General features: G+C 44.7%; 2 protein-coding genes and 1 long non-coding RNA gene across 3 annotated transcripts in view; 1 reads left to right on the top strand and 2 right to left on the bottom strand.

The window, feature by feature from the left end:
• SFXN5 (sideroflexin 5) overlaps window positions 1–12,005 on the bottom strand; it is a 616,301-nt gene that overhangs the window by 372,177 nt on the left and 232,119 nt on the right. The window lies entirely within an intron of this gene.
• Window positions 1–12,005, bottom strand: part of PRADC1 (protease associated domain containing 1) — a 174,426-nt gene that overhangs the window by 79,331 nt on the left and 83,090 nt on the right. The window lies entirely within an intron of this gene.
• Window positions 1,605–4,838, top strand: LOC126934113 (uncharacterized). The gene is made up of 2 exons (XR_007718834.1): window positions 1,605–1,830; window positions 4,544–4,838. It is a non-coding gene; the product is annotated as an uncharacterized LOC126934113 (long non-coding RNA).

The following is a 12,005-nucleotide window of genomic DNA, read 5'->3' as shown; positions in this document are numbered from 1 at the left end:
GAAAATAATAGAAAGAAGGTAGAACTGGAAGCCTGAAAATTAGGAAGAGAAGCAATGAAATGGGGTAAGGATAGTATAAGAAGAATGGTTAAAACAGCCCTTATTGAGTCAACAAAGTATGTTCAAATAGCATTGAGACAAAAGCCTATTAAGTTAAATAGATCTTTGTTAAAATAAGGAAAAATGACCAGAAGTCAGTTAGAAGTCATTTCTAGCCCTAGACATGAGGAATCCTTCTTGAAAGGCCCTGTGGAACCGGACTTACCTTACAGGGCTGCTGCTGGTAACCTTGCTACATCCTGCCTTTGGAGGTCCCATCTCTGCTCTCTCTCGCTCACTCTCTTTCTCTCTCTCTCCTTAACCATTTCTTCTCCATGCTAGTTTCAGACTTCCGTCTAAGAAAATCTCCTTAGACTTTGCTGCCTATATCCATGGTCTTTCCTAGTCCTGTGGCCATCACAACTGCGTTATATTCCTGGTCTTGGCAAGGAGAGAACAGAGCCCCATTGGGTTGCTTCTTGTGGAGGCCATTTTGCCACGGTGCAGGTTCAGGTAGAAGGTGGTCTGAGAATTGGTGTGGGAAGGTTGTCACGAGGACCCAGGAGTCGGCTATATCTTCAAAAATGCATCCTGTCAGTATTTGGGTTCCTTAATTTCCCTTGTCTAATCTGCCTTTGCTCTTATGGTTATTTTGTTTTCATGACAGTGATTAAGAGGAGAATCAGTTGTCACCCCAAGCACATGCCATATTTCCCAAGGGGACAATCTGGGTTGATTCGCTTTCCTGGACAGTGCTTTTGCACTGACTCCTTTGACTCTTTTGTCCGTCTCTTTTCACTGGGTTGCTATCATTTCTACCACCAGAGCCTTGTTGTTGAGGCCAAAACCCCCACCACCATGGAAGACCCAGATGTCCTCCAGGCCTCTTTGGGAACCACTGTAAGCAGAATTTACCCAGCTGTTGGGCGCCAGCAGCAAGTTCTCCAAAGCAGCTCCGCGCAGAGCAGGAGCTGGGCTGGAGGTGGAGGGCTGAGAGGTGAGCGTGGCAGGCTTCAATTACGTTGCTAGGTTCTGAGTTGCTAGGTTCCGAGTTTCCTGAAAGGCTGTGCTGGCTCACCCTGGAAACAAGTTGCTTTCCTGGCAGCTCCATATATAGGCTGCTGGGTGCCTGCTGCCAGCACCTTTGCCTCGGAGCTCCTGGGCTCCCTGATGGTTCTACTGCCTTTTAGAGCCTTATGTCCCTTGGTTATCAGAGGTTGAGCCTTTCTCCAGAGCAGCAGGAATGCCAAGACGCTTCTTTGGGGTGTTAGCTTTGTGGGAGGGGCTGGAGGATATGGGAAGTAGGAGTGAGAAAAAGAGAAATTGAAGCCTGTGATTGAAACTATTTTGTCTCTCTCCTTATTTTAGAAAATTAAAGGATGAGAGTGGTGGGGTCCACACTGTTCAATGGGGGAGGGGTCCTTGGCCCACCCCTGCTTTCCCATAGGCCCTCCCATGACCATCTCAAAATATGGCTGGGCCCCCAGGCTGGGGACTGTGCTGGAAGCAGGCTCCATCTTTGATGTGGAACCAAGAAGCATTAATGGATCCATAGGGAGACTGAGCCTCAATCCACTGGCCTCAGTAGTCCACATTTTGACCAGCTGAATGAATTGGCCCTTGATGACAATGAAATGGATTTTTGAAAAAATTAGTGGGGATAGAGAAATGGAAGGACCCTCTGGTCAAATGCCTAGAGAATACTCCCAGATAACACTGATGGGTGCTAACCCTGTGCTAGCAGTTTCTATTTGTCAGCTCCTTTCCTGCTGCTCACTGCAGCTCTATGAGGTAGGTGATTTTATTGTCCATATTTTATGAATGAGGAATCTGAGGAACAGAGAGTTTAAGTTTTGAATCAGGATTAAGAAGATAGAAGGTGGAGATCTGGGACATAAACTCAGAGGTTGGGTTCTAGTACTGTACACCTAACCACTTTACTCTCTTTCTTCTACTTTCTCACGTCGGCCAGATTGCCTTCCTATCAGTCTCCTAATCCAGCCCCTGACTTGGCTATCCAGGCAGGAAGCCACCTATCCCACAGCAGACCTGGTCCTCCAGAGACAGCTCACCAGGTGGTGAGTCTAGGGCTGAGACCGCCCTCCAGATTTCCCTCAAGAGCTCCTACCTGACCCAGCATCTGTGCCCAACCTTCCTATCACTTTGGCCACATTAACCTCATCTTAGGAGCTCTTGGGCCTTCTGGAAAGTCTAGGAGCAAGACCCAGATTTAGACACTGCCCTTCCTCATGCCCCTTGTCCCTACTACTTCTCACCCACCCTTCTTAAGGCTTCAAGTCTCTTTTCTCTAAGCCCTTGTTCACAGCCTTCTACAGTGAGGCTCTTCCTGGCTTTTTCTCCAGGCCTTGCTCAATTTGACTCAAATTCTCAAGTAGACTTGTCCTTCCCCTTGTTACTGTGCTCTCAGTATCTTTTTTTGGTTATTGTTGTTAAGCTTTGGTCAAATTCTGTGTTTTTGTATAAATTAGCTATTTGTATAGACACCTATCTCCCCTACTTGACACCAAGCTCCTTGCAGGCAGGCATCAGCTCTTACTCATCTTTGTATCTTTTCTGCACCCAGGGCTTGACATACATTAGATGCAATGCACATTTATCCAGGTGACTTGCCAGCAGGGTACAGATTATTCCTGGCCCTACAGTTATTCACTATCCATTAAACACCCTTTACCTTTTTACAATTATTTTTTGCTTGAACCAAATGAAAGCAATCTTTCTTTTCTTCTTTTAAACTGATTATCTTTGTGTACTCTTCTATATGATACTTTTCATGACACAAATTTTAATTAAACATTACAATTCTGCCAAATGAATACTGAACATTTCCTTTGATTATTTACAAATATGCTTTTCAAAACTTTTAAACAAATTAGAAATCACATTTGTAAGCAAAAATAACATTAACACTAGAAAACCTTATTAATTTGCTAGTATTTGCCTAACGATTGTAGAATTCCCAGGTCAATATCTAAACGTTTCAAAAATAATGAAGCTTATTCTATCACTTTTCTCCTACTAAGATGTTATTATATAATAATTCTTTAAAACCTCATCCCTCAAAAATTTATGTATGTTTTATAATATTGGAAAACTAGTGCTGATATATAATTTGTACATAAACACAAATACTAAATTGGGGAGATATGCTAATAATTTATTTTTTCATCTTTATTGTTATAAAACTGACAAAAATTGTGTATATTTAAGGTATACAACTTGATGTTTTGATATACATATACATTGAAATAATCATCATGATCAACTAATTAACATACCAGCACCTCACATAGTTAACATTTTCTTTTTTTTTTTCTTATGGTTAGAACACTTAAGACCTTATGATTTCCTCTTAGCAAATTTCAAGAATCTAATACAATATTACTAACTATAGTCACCATGCTGTGTATTAGGTCTCCAGAACTTATTCATTCTGTGTAACTGAAACTTTGGATACTTTGACCAACATCTTCTTATTTCCTCCTCACCCCAGCGACCACCCTGGCAACTACTGTCTGCTTCTATACATTTTACTGTTTTAGATTCCACATGTAAGTGAGATTATGCAGTATTTGTCTTTCTGTGCCTGGCTTATTTCACCTGACATAATGTCCTCCAGGGAGTACAGGCACCCGCCACCACGCCGGCTCTTTTTTTGTATTTTTAGTAGAGATGGGGTTTCACTGTGTTAGCCAGGATGGTCTCGATCTCCTGACCTTGTGATCCGCCCGCCTCGGCCTCCCAAAGTGCTGGGATTACAGTCGTGAGCCACTGCGCCTGACCTGGAACCGAGAAAATCTTAACTGACACGCTCATCAAATTTCATGTTTCCTTTATTAATTTTTGGTTTTGCTAATCATCTTTAAATTTCTATAAATCCTTGTATTGATTTTCCTGCTTGAATTGCCTTTCATAGAGATGAGTTCTGCACTTTCAGTGGGTGCAACAGGATTGCTTTTTATTTACTTTGACTTGCTTTGTTCACTTTTCTAGCCATATCCTGCTGCCCAGCCCTTGATGCCCCACCATTTGGTATTTGGGATTTAGGGACCAAATTTACATTTCTATCCTCTTGCTATCCTCCATCCTCCCGCACTCTCCCAGCCACTCTGGAGGCCGGGGCAGAGGACGGCTTCAGCCTAGGAGGTCAAGGCTGCAATGAGCTATGATTGTACCATTACACTCTAGCCTGAGTGACAGAATGAGACGCTGTCTCAAAAAAAAAAAAAAAAAAAAAAAGAATATCCAGTTTCCATGTCTAGAGAGGTAAATTATGAACAAGAACATTAAAATGATATTTTATTCACTTCAATGACATAGAATCATTGAATGGCTCCCAATTATCGGACCTCCTGATGTTCATGCCCCTCCCGTAGTGATTGGACTAACCTGTGTGATGACAGGACATTGTAGACATGGTGATGTGTGACTTCTGAGCCTAGGTTATGAAAGGTATTCCAGCTTCTGCCTGGGTCACTCATTCTAGGGGAATGCAGCTGCCATGTCATGAGCATACTCAAGCAGCCCTCTGGAGAGGCTCCTGTGGAGAGGAACTGGAGCTTCTCACTGTCATCCAGCACCAGCCACAGGAGTGAGTCAACTTAGACCTGGATCCTCTGGCCCCAGCCAGGTTTATCTGGATGTTTCAGCAACATCTTGACTTTACTCCTCCTGAGACTTTCATGAGAGGCAGAAATATCCACTGAAGCTGCTCCTGAATTCCTGGCTCACAGATACTGAGCTCAGATACTGTGTGAGATAATAAATGTTTATTGTTTTAAGCTGCTACATTTTGGGTGTAATTTGTTATACAGCAATAAATAACTGGAACAGATATGTATATAGATCCAAGCTGTATTAGTTTCCTGGGAATGCCATAACAAAGTATCACAAACTGGATGGCTCAAACAACAGAAACTTATTGTCTCACAGTTCTAGAGGCCGGACCTTTGAAATCTAGGTGTCGGCAGGGCTGTGCTCCTTCTGCAGGTACTTGGTGAGGATCTGTTCAGGTCTCTCTTGCAGCTTCTAGTAGCCTCAGGCATCCTTGGCTTGTAGATGGCTGTCTTCTCCCTGTGTCTCTTCACATCATCTTCCACCTATGCATGTGTCCGTCTGTCCTTGGGTCCAAATTTTCCCTTTTTTAAAGACAACAGTCATGTTGGATAGGGACCCACTCTAATTGTTACCAGAAAAAGTGGTCTTCATCCAGACCCCAAGAGAGGGTTCTTGGATCTCGGGCAGGAAGGAATTTAAGGTGAGTCACAGAGCACAGTAAAAGAAGCAAGCTTATTGCGCGGTGGCGGGCGCCTGTAGTCCCAGCTACTCAGGAGGCTGAGGCTGGAGAATGGCGTAAACCCAGGAGGCGGAGCTTGCAGTGAGCCGAGATCGCGCCACTGCACTCCAGCCTGGGCGACAGAGCGAGACTCCGTCTCAAAAAAAAAAAACAAAACAAAAAAAAAAAAAAGAAGCAAGCTTATTAGAAGTGACTGTGTTACAGACTATGGTGTCCTCACAAAGCAAGCAGAGGAATGCACTGTCTTTAAGTTATTTTTCTTATATAGAGGTCTTGTCTACATAAAGACTAAACTAAACCATGACTATGTGAGGGTGAGCAGATAGCATGACAAAATGTATCATCCTATTGATTTCAAGAAATGATCCTTGACATTTTTGTGTGTGTGAGTACATCAAAACGTAACTATTATTATCTTGAAAGGGTATGTTGTTTTGGGTGTTGGGACATCTGGACTTTCTGTTGTTGTAGGAGTTTGTCCTTGCAGGCATTACCAAGCTGCTTCCTCAGCTGTAAACATCTTAGCATCATGGGTTGTGACTGGCAAGGAATGTGCCTTGCTAGGTTTAAGATGGAGTTGATTTTAAAATGATATCACTGTGGCTCTCCTGGGCTCCTGCTTCCTTAACATCATGACCTCTTTGTAACTTGATTACCTCTGTGAAAGACCCAAATAAAGTCCCATTCTGAGGCACTGTGAGTTAGGACTTCAACCTGCCTTTTCCTGGGGTGTACGATTCCACCCATAACAAATGCTTATGTGTCAAGAAGTCTGGAAGCAGAAGTCTCAGGGCTGGCATGGCAGCTATAGGATGCCATCAAAGATGCAGGCTCCTTTTAGTTTTCTTTTTCTTTCTTTTTTTTTTTTTTGAGACGGAGTCTTGCTGTGTCACCAGGCTAGAGTGCAATGGTGTGATCTCGGCTCACTGCAACCTCCACTTCCCAGGTTCAAGCAGTTCTCCTGCCTCAGCCTCCCAAGTAGCTGGGATTACAGGTGTCTGCCGCCACACCCAGCTAATTTTTGTATTTTTAGTAGAGATGGGGTTTCACCATGTTGGTCAGGCTGGTCTCAATCTTGTGACCTCGTGATCTACCCGCCTTGGCCTCCCAAAGTGCTGGGATTACAGGCATGAGCCACCGTGCCCAGCCTCCTTTTAGTTTTCTTCTCCACCATCCTTCATTTTGGGGAGGCTTCTTTTTCTCCATTTCTGCTTTTTTCCTCCATGAGCGAGGATACCCATTACTGAAATTCCTATCCTTTCTAGAAGGAAAATGAAGTTTCTTCTCTGTTCAGTAAAGTTAGGGAGGGTGAGCTCGGTGTGCCTGTCTCAGCTCTGACTTCTTTTCTTCTTGGGAGACAGCTGCCAGCAGCAGGGACATGGGCCCTTCAGTGTTCTCCCGCATGACATTAGATTTATATGGGGAGGGGCCTTGCCCCTTGAGTGGACTTCAACTTAGAAGTTGGGAGTTTGCAGTTTCAGAAACTTCAACATTTGGTACATTGGCCAGAAACACTAAGAAGTAAAAACCTAAGAGTGGGACGAAGAGGAAGAAATATTCATATGGAAAATTTTTTAGTGGGGCCAGGTGTGTGGTTTGGAGGTTTGTACTCTAGTTGTGGTTTAAAAAGAAGGAATTTTTCTGCAGTTGGCTTTTAATTCTGTGATCCAGGTGACAGGTTTTCAGCTGTCTACATAGTGTTTAGCTCTTAATGTGACTGTAGCTTATGGATGTTTTGTCCATAGATGAGTGACTGTCTCCATAAAGCAGTGCTCCTTCCTTCCTTCCTTCCTTCCTTCCTTCCTTCCTTCCTTCCTTCCTTCCTTCCTTCCTTCCTTCCTTCCTTCTTTCTTTCTTTCTTTCTTTCTTTCTTTCTTTCTTTCTTTCTTTCTTTCTTTCTTTCTTTCTTTCTGTCTTTCTTTCTGTCTTTCTTTCTGTCTTTCTTTCTGTCTTTCTCTCTCTCTCTCTCCTTCCTTCCTTCCTTCTTCTTTTCTTTCTCTTCTCTTCTCTTTTCTTTTTTTTCTTTTCTTTCTGAGATAGTGTCTCACTCTGCCACCCAGGTGGGAGTGTAGTGGCACAATCATAGCTCACTGCAGCCTCAACATCCTCCAGGCTCAAGCGATCCTCCTGCTTCAGCCTTCCAAAGTATTGGGATTAAAGGCTTGAGCCACTGGGCCTGGCCTTGTTTTCAAACTTGAATGTGAATAGAATCACCCAAAGGCCTTGTTAAAACAGATTTCTAGATCCCATCTTTTTATTCTCTTTCCCCCAAGGGATTGTTCTGAAGCAGTTGAGTCCTACCTGGCAGATATCTTGTGTGGCTGAGTAACAGCAATGCTTGCTTGTGAAGCTGTGGCCAACTTGGTTGTATACCAGCTTGGGTTTGCTTCCCCTCCTTGCCTCCCTCACATCTCACTTCCCTCCCTCTTGCTGCCCTGGGGCTTGTCCCTCTCAGAAAAGCACCAGCACAGAAGCTTTGCCTCCTGTGCTTTCTGCCAGGAAACCTGGGCTAAGGATGGGCTGAAAGGGAAGTGAATCTGAAATAAAATAACATTTTTTAAAAAAGAAATTAAAGGGCTATATGTAGATGGATTCTCCTCAAAGAAATGGCAAGTGCATAGTCCCCAAGTTAACCTTATGCTAGAATATCTTCTGGCTGATTGTAAGTTCAAAACTTTATGGACTTTAATGGTTTCTGGACAACTGGAATAATCCGGCACTCTGGTGAGGCCAAAGCCAAGGAAACGGTCTCGCAGTCTCCATCTCTCTCTTCCAGTCAGTTCCTTCTGACTGTCTGCTGGGGTCGTTTTTTCTTTTTTGAGACAGGGTCTTACTCTGTCACCCAGGCTGGAGAGCAGTGACATGATCACAGCTCACTACAGCCTCAAACTCCTGGGCTCAAACAATCCTCCCTCCCCAGCCTCCCAAGTACCTAGGACCACAGGCATGAGCCACCTCGCTCGGCTAATTTTTTTTTTAATTTTGTTAAGATGGGATCTCTCTATGTTGTCCAGGCTGGTCTTGAACTCCTGGGTTCAAGCGATCTGCCCAGCTCAGCCTCCCAAAGTGCTCGGGTTACAGGCATGAGCCACCGTGCCCGGTTTCTCTCATACTTGTTATTTCAAAAATAGCTGCCACAATTCCAGACATTACATCCTCAATCAAGGCAGGATGAAGAGAGGAAAGGGTGGTCCCAGCACAACCTTCTTTCACACTTAACCCTATTATCAGGAAAGCAGCAGCTTTCTCACCTCCACCCATCCCCTCCCCGTAGACTTTCCTTATGTCCCTTTGGTTGGAATTAAGTTATTTAGTCACTTTTGTCTGCAACGAAGGCTGGGAAAGTGAGTACTAGGCTTCTCACCTCTACAGTGTAAAAGACAAAACAGGAACAGACTGGGATTGGTTGCTGGGTTATCCAACCAACAGTGTCTGCCATATGAGCATTATATGATTTATATGATTATTTACCTTGCTTTGAGTGAATATATGCATTGTGTTTCCTGGGATGGTCACTTCGTATCTAAGTAGCTCAAAATGCTATTCTATTTCATGCGTATGTGTTTTCAGATTGCATTTTACCTACTTGATTAGTCTGTATATGCAGTAGGCAAGACTCTCAGTATTGTCCTTGCTCTAGAGCCCATGCCCTTCAAGCCAAACCCTGGCCCTGGGCATCCCAGATATATGGTGCATGTCCCAGATGTTCTGTGCCCGATACAGCGGATATTCTCCCAGAAGGCTGGAGAGTTGCACCTCATGCAGAGAGAGAGCGAAATAGACGTGAAGTGGGAGTCAGTCGCACTACATGAGCTTCGGTCGTGGCTCTGCCCTTTTCGTTGTAATGAGTCTTTGGGAAGCTGCCAACCTCTCTACATGCCTTGCTGTAATATGGGCATGAGAACATCTGTCTCCAGGCCGTACAACCTAGTTCTTAGTAAGCGGTGATAGTGATCTGTTTCCTCCTGGGCAACATAGAGAGATCCCATCTCAACAAAATAAAAAAAAAAAATTAGCCAAGTGAGGTGGCTCATGCCTGTGGTCCTAGGTACTTGGGAGGCTGGGGAGGGAGGATCGTTTGAGCCCAGGAGTTTGAGGCTGATCTGTCTCCTCCTTTGAGGCTGTCTCCTACTGCAGCTTTGATTACTCAGGGGAGCTGAATTGTTTGTTAATTTTCAACTTTAAAGATATAATCTTCATCTCTCTACTTCCTGTCTGTCTGCTATAGCTTCCCAGGACCATTCCAGCCTTCATTGCTTCCCTTTCTCCTTTAGTTTCCATAGAACATATGGTCTGCTTCACAATTTTAGCCTACAAACTCACACTGTCTTGGATTGTTAGTTCATCCTCTCATGGTTTGAGTCTCACTTCCCCAACCAGTCTGTCTGATGTCCTATCTGAGGGCTGTTCCACAGATTCCTTTTTTCCTGAGCCTCCAACTGTTGATACAATATCAGCACTCAGTAGACAGCTGTTGAATAGAATCTGCAACGTCCCAAAGATTAGAAAGAGAAATACCCATGGCTTCTAAGCCTGTGCCATGCTAAATGGCCACTGGAGCTCAGAAATCCTCTTCTTACTTTGTTGTCTTCTAATTAAGAAGGATGTGGAAATGTAGGGTGTAGGCCTGGATATGTAGAGGGCTGGGTCGGGCGTGTTGGCTCACACGTGTAATCCCAGCACTTTGGGAGGCCGAGGTGGGTGGATCACGAGGTCAGGAGATTGAGACCCCTGAACAACATGGTGAAACCCTGTCTCTACTAAAAATAGCAAAAAAATTAGCTGGGCCTGGTGGTGTGTGCCTATAATCCCAGCTACTTGGGAGGCTGAGGCAGAAGAATCGCTTGAACCAGGGAGACGGAGGTTGCAGTGAGCTGAGGTCGTGCCACTGTACTCCAGTCTGGCGACAGAGCAAGATTCCATCTCAAAAAACAAACAAACAAACAAACAAACCACCTGCTCTGTTCATATAGCCCCAAACTTGCTGTTAGTGTCCCCGAAAGTTCATAGCTTGAACTCCATGACCTCCTTGGCAAACTCCTGAGTCTGTTCTCTCATTCAGAAGTCATGGTTTTTAGCAAAAGAGCCCCTGTCAAGCCTGAACACCTTATGGGCATGTGCTCAGCTGGGTATGTGGGGACTGAAATTTGGATTTTCCCATTGTTGCAGTGACAACCAGGAACATTAACTCTGGACCAGGCGGGAGGAGATCAGGCTTCTCCTCTGGGTCCGCAGCCACTAAGATCTCTAACCCTGGGACATTCACTTAGTTTCTCCAAGTCACAGTTTTATCACATCACAGAAGCTGAGAATTGAAGGCTTATTTTCTAGAGAGGTGTGTGTAGTGTTGACAGCACTGGACTGAGGACCAGGAGAGATTACTAGACCTCCTCAGCCTTGAGTTCTGCATTTCAAGGTGCAGTGAGGGGGCAGGAGATGTATAAACTAAGATTTCTTCTTACTCTGAATTGTGGAATTGTAGGTTTATGACTTACTAGGGGTCACAGCATGAGGTAGTTGGTTGCTAAATCTGCTTTTCCTGGTCCCCTTTCTAGATTCGAGTCTTATTGCTTGAGATTAGAATGTGTTTATTGTCTTTGACTCCTTAGCTCTGTTCTCCTCTTGACTCTTTGGGGTTGGACTATGGGATGCTGAGTGTTTCAAGACTTTTTCAAACCTTTGGGACATTGTTTACAGCACTGTGTACTTTGGAGAGAGCTTTTATGTGTATTATCTGGCCAGAACTTGACAGTCTCTCTCTCTCTCTCTTTTTGTTTTGTTTTGAAAGAGTCTCACTCTGTCGCCCAGGCTGCAGTGCAAAGGCACGATCTTGGCTCACTGCAACCTCTGCCTCCCAGGTCCAAATGCTTCTCATGCTTCAGCCTCCTGAGTAGCTGGGACTACAGGCACATGCCACCACACCGAGCTAATTTTTGTATTTTTTTTTTAGTAGAGACAGGGTTTCACCATGTTGACCAGGCTGGTCTCGAACTCCTGACCTCAAGTGATCCGCCCACCTCGTCCTTCCAAAGTGCTGGGATCACAAGCATGAGCCACTGTGCCCGGCTGACAGTCTTTTAAGAGCCATTTATAGCCATTTGCCAGATGGGAAATTGACTCTTAGAGAAGAACCCAAGGTCCCAAGGCTGCTGACTTAGGGGCAGAGCTGGGCGAGAATCTAGGTCACCTTAATTCCAGCCAAAGGATATTTACTCATAACATTGAGGGGGTATTGGAAGAAGATTGTGTGGCTCAGTGTGGGGAACAGAATGGGAAACAAAGGATACTTGAATTCAGGCTCAAAGGAGAAGGGAGGAAGAGGTGGTTGCCCTGACCTGACTTTTCTTCACTGCCACCAAGCCAGGCTTAATGCCTCTGTTTCCTTCAATCAGAGAAGCCTGTTTTTTTTTTGTTTTTGTTTTTGTTTTGAAACAGAGTCTCGCTCTGTCACCCAGGCTGGAGTGCAGTGGCCAGATCTCAGCTCACTGCAAGCTCCGCCTCCCGGCTTCACGCCATTCTCCTGCCTCAGCCTCCAGAGTAGCTGGGACTACAGGCACCCACCACCTCGCCCAGCTAGTTTTTTTGTATTTTTTAGTAGAGACGGGGTTTCACCATGTTAGCCAGGCTGGTCTCGATCTCCTGACCTCGTGAT

This window comes from Macaca thibetana, chromosome 13 (assembly GCF_024542745.1).
Source record: "Macaca thibetana thibetana isolate TM-01 chromosome 13, ASM2454274v1, whole genome shotgun sequence".
NCBI classification, from domain to species: domain Eukaryota; kingdom Metazoa; phylum Chordata; class Mammalia; order Primates; family Cercopithecidae; genus Macaca; species Macaca thibetana.
Note: the sequence above shows the minus strand (reverse complement) of the source record. Positions and strands in the feature narration are given on the sequence as shown.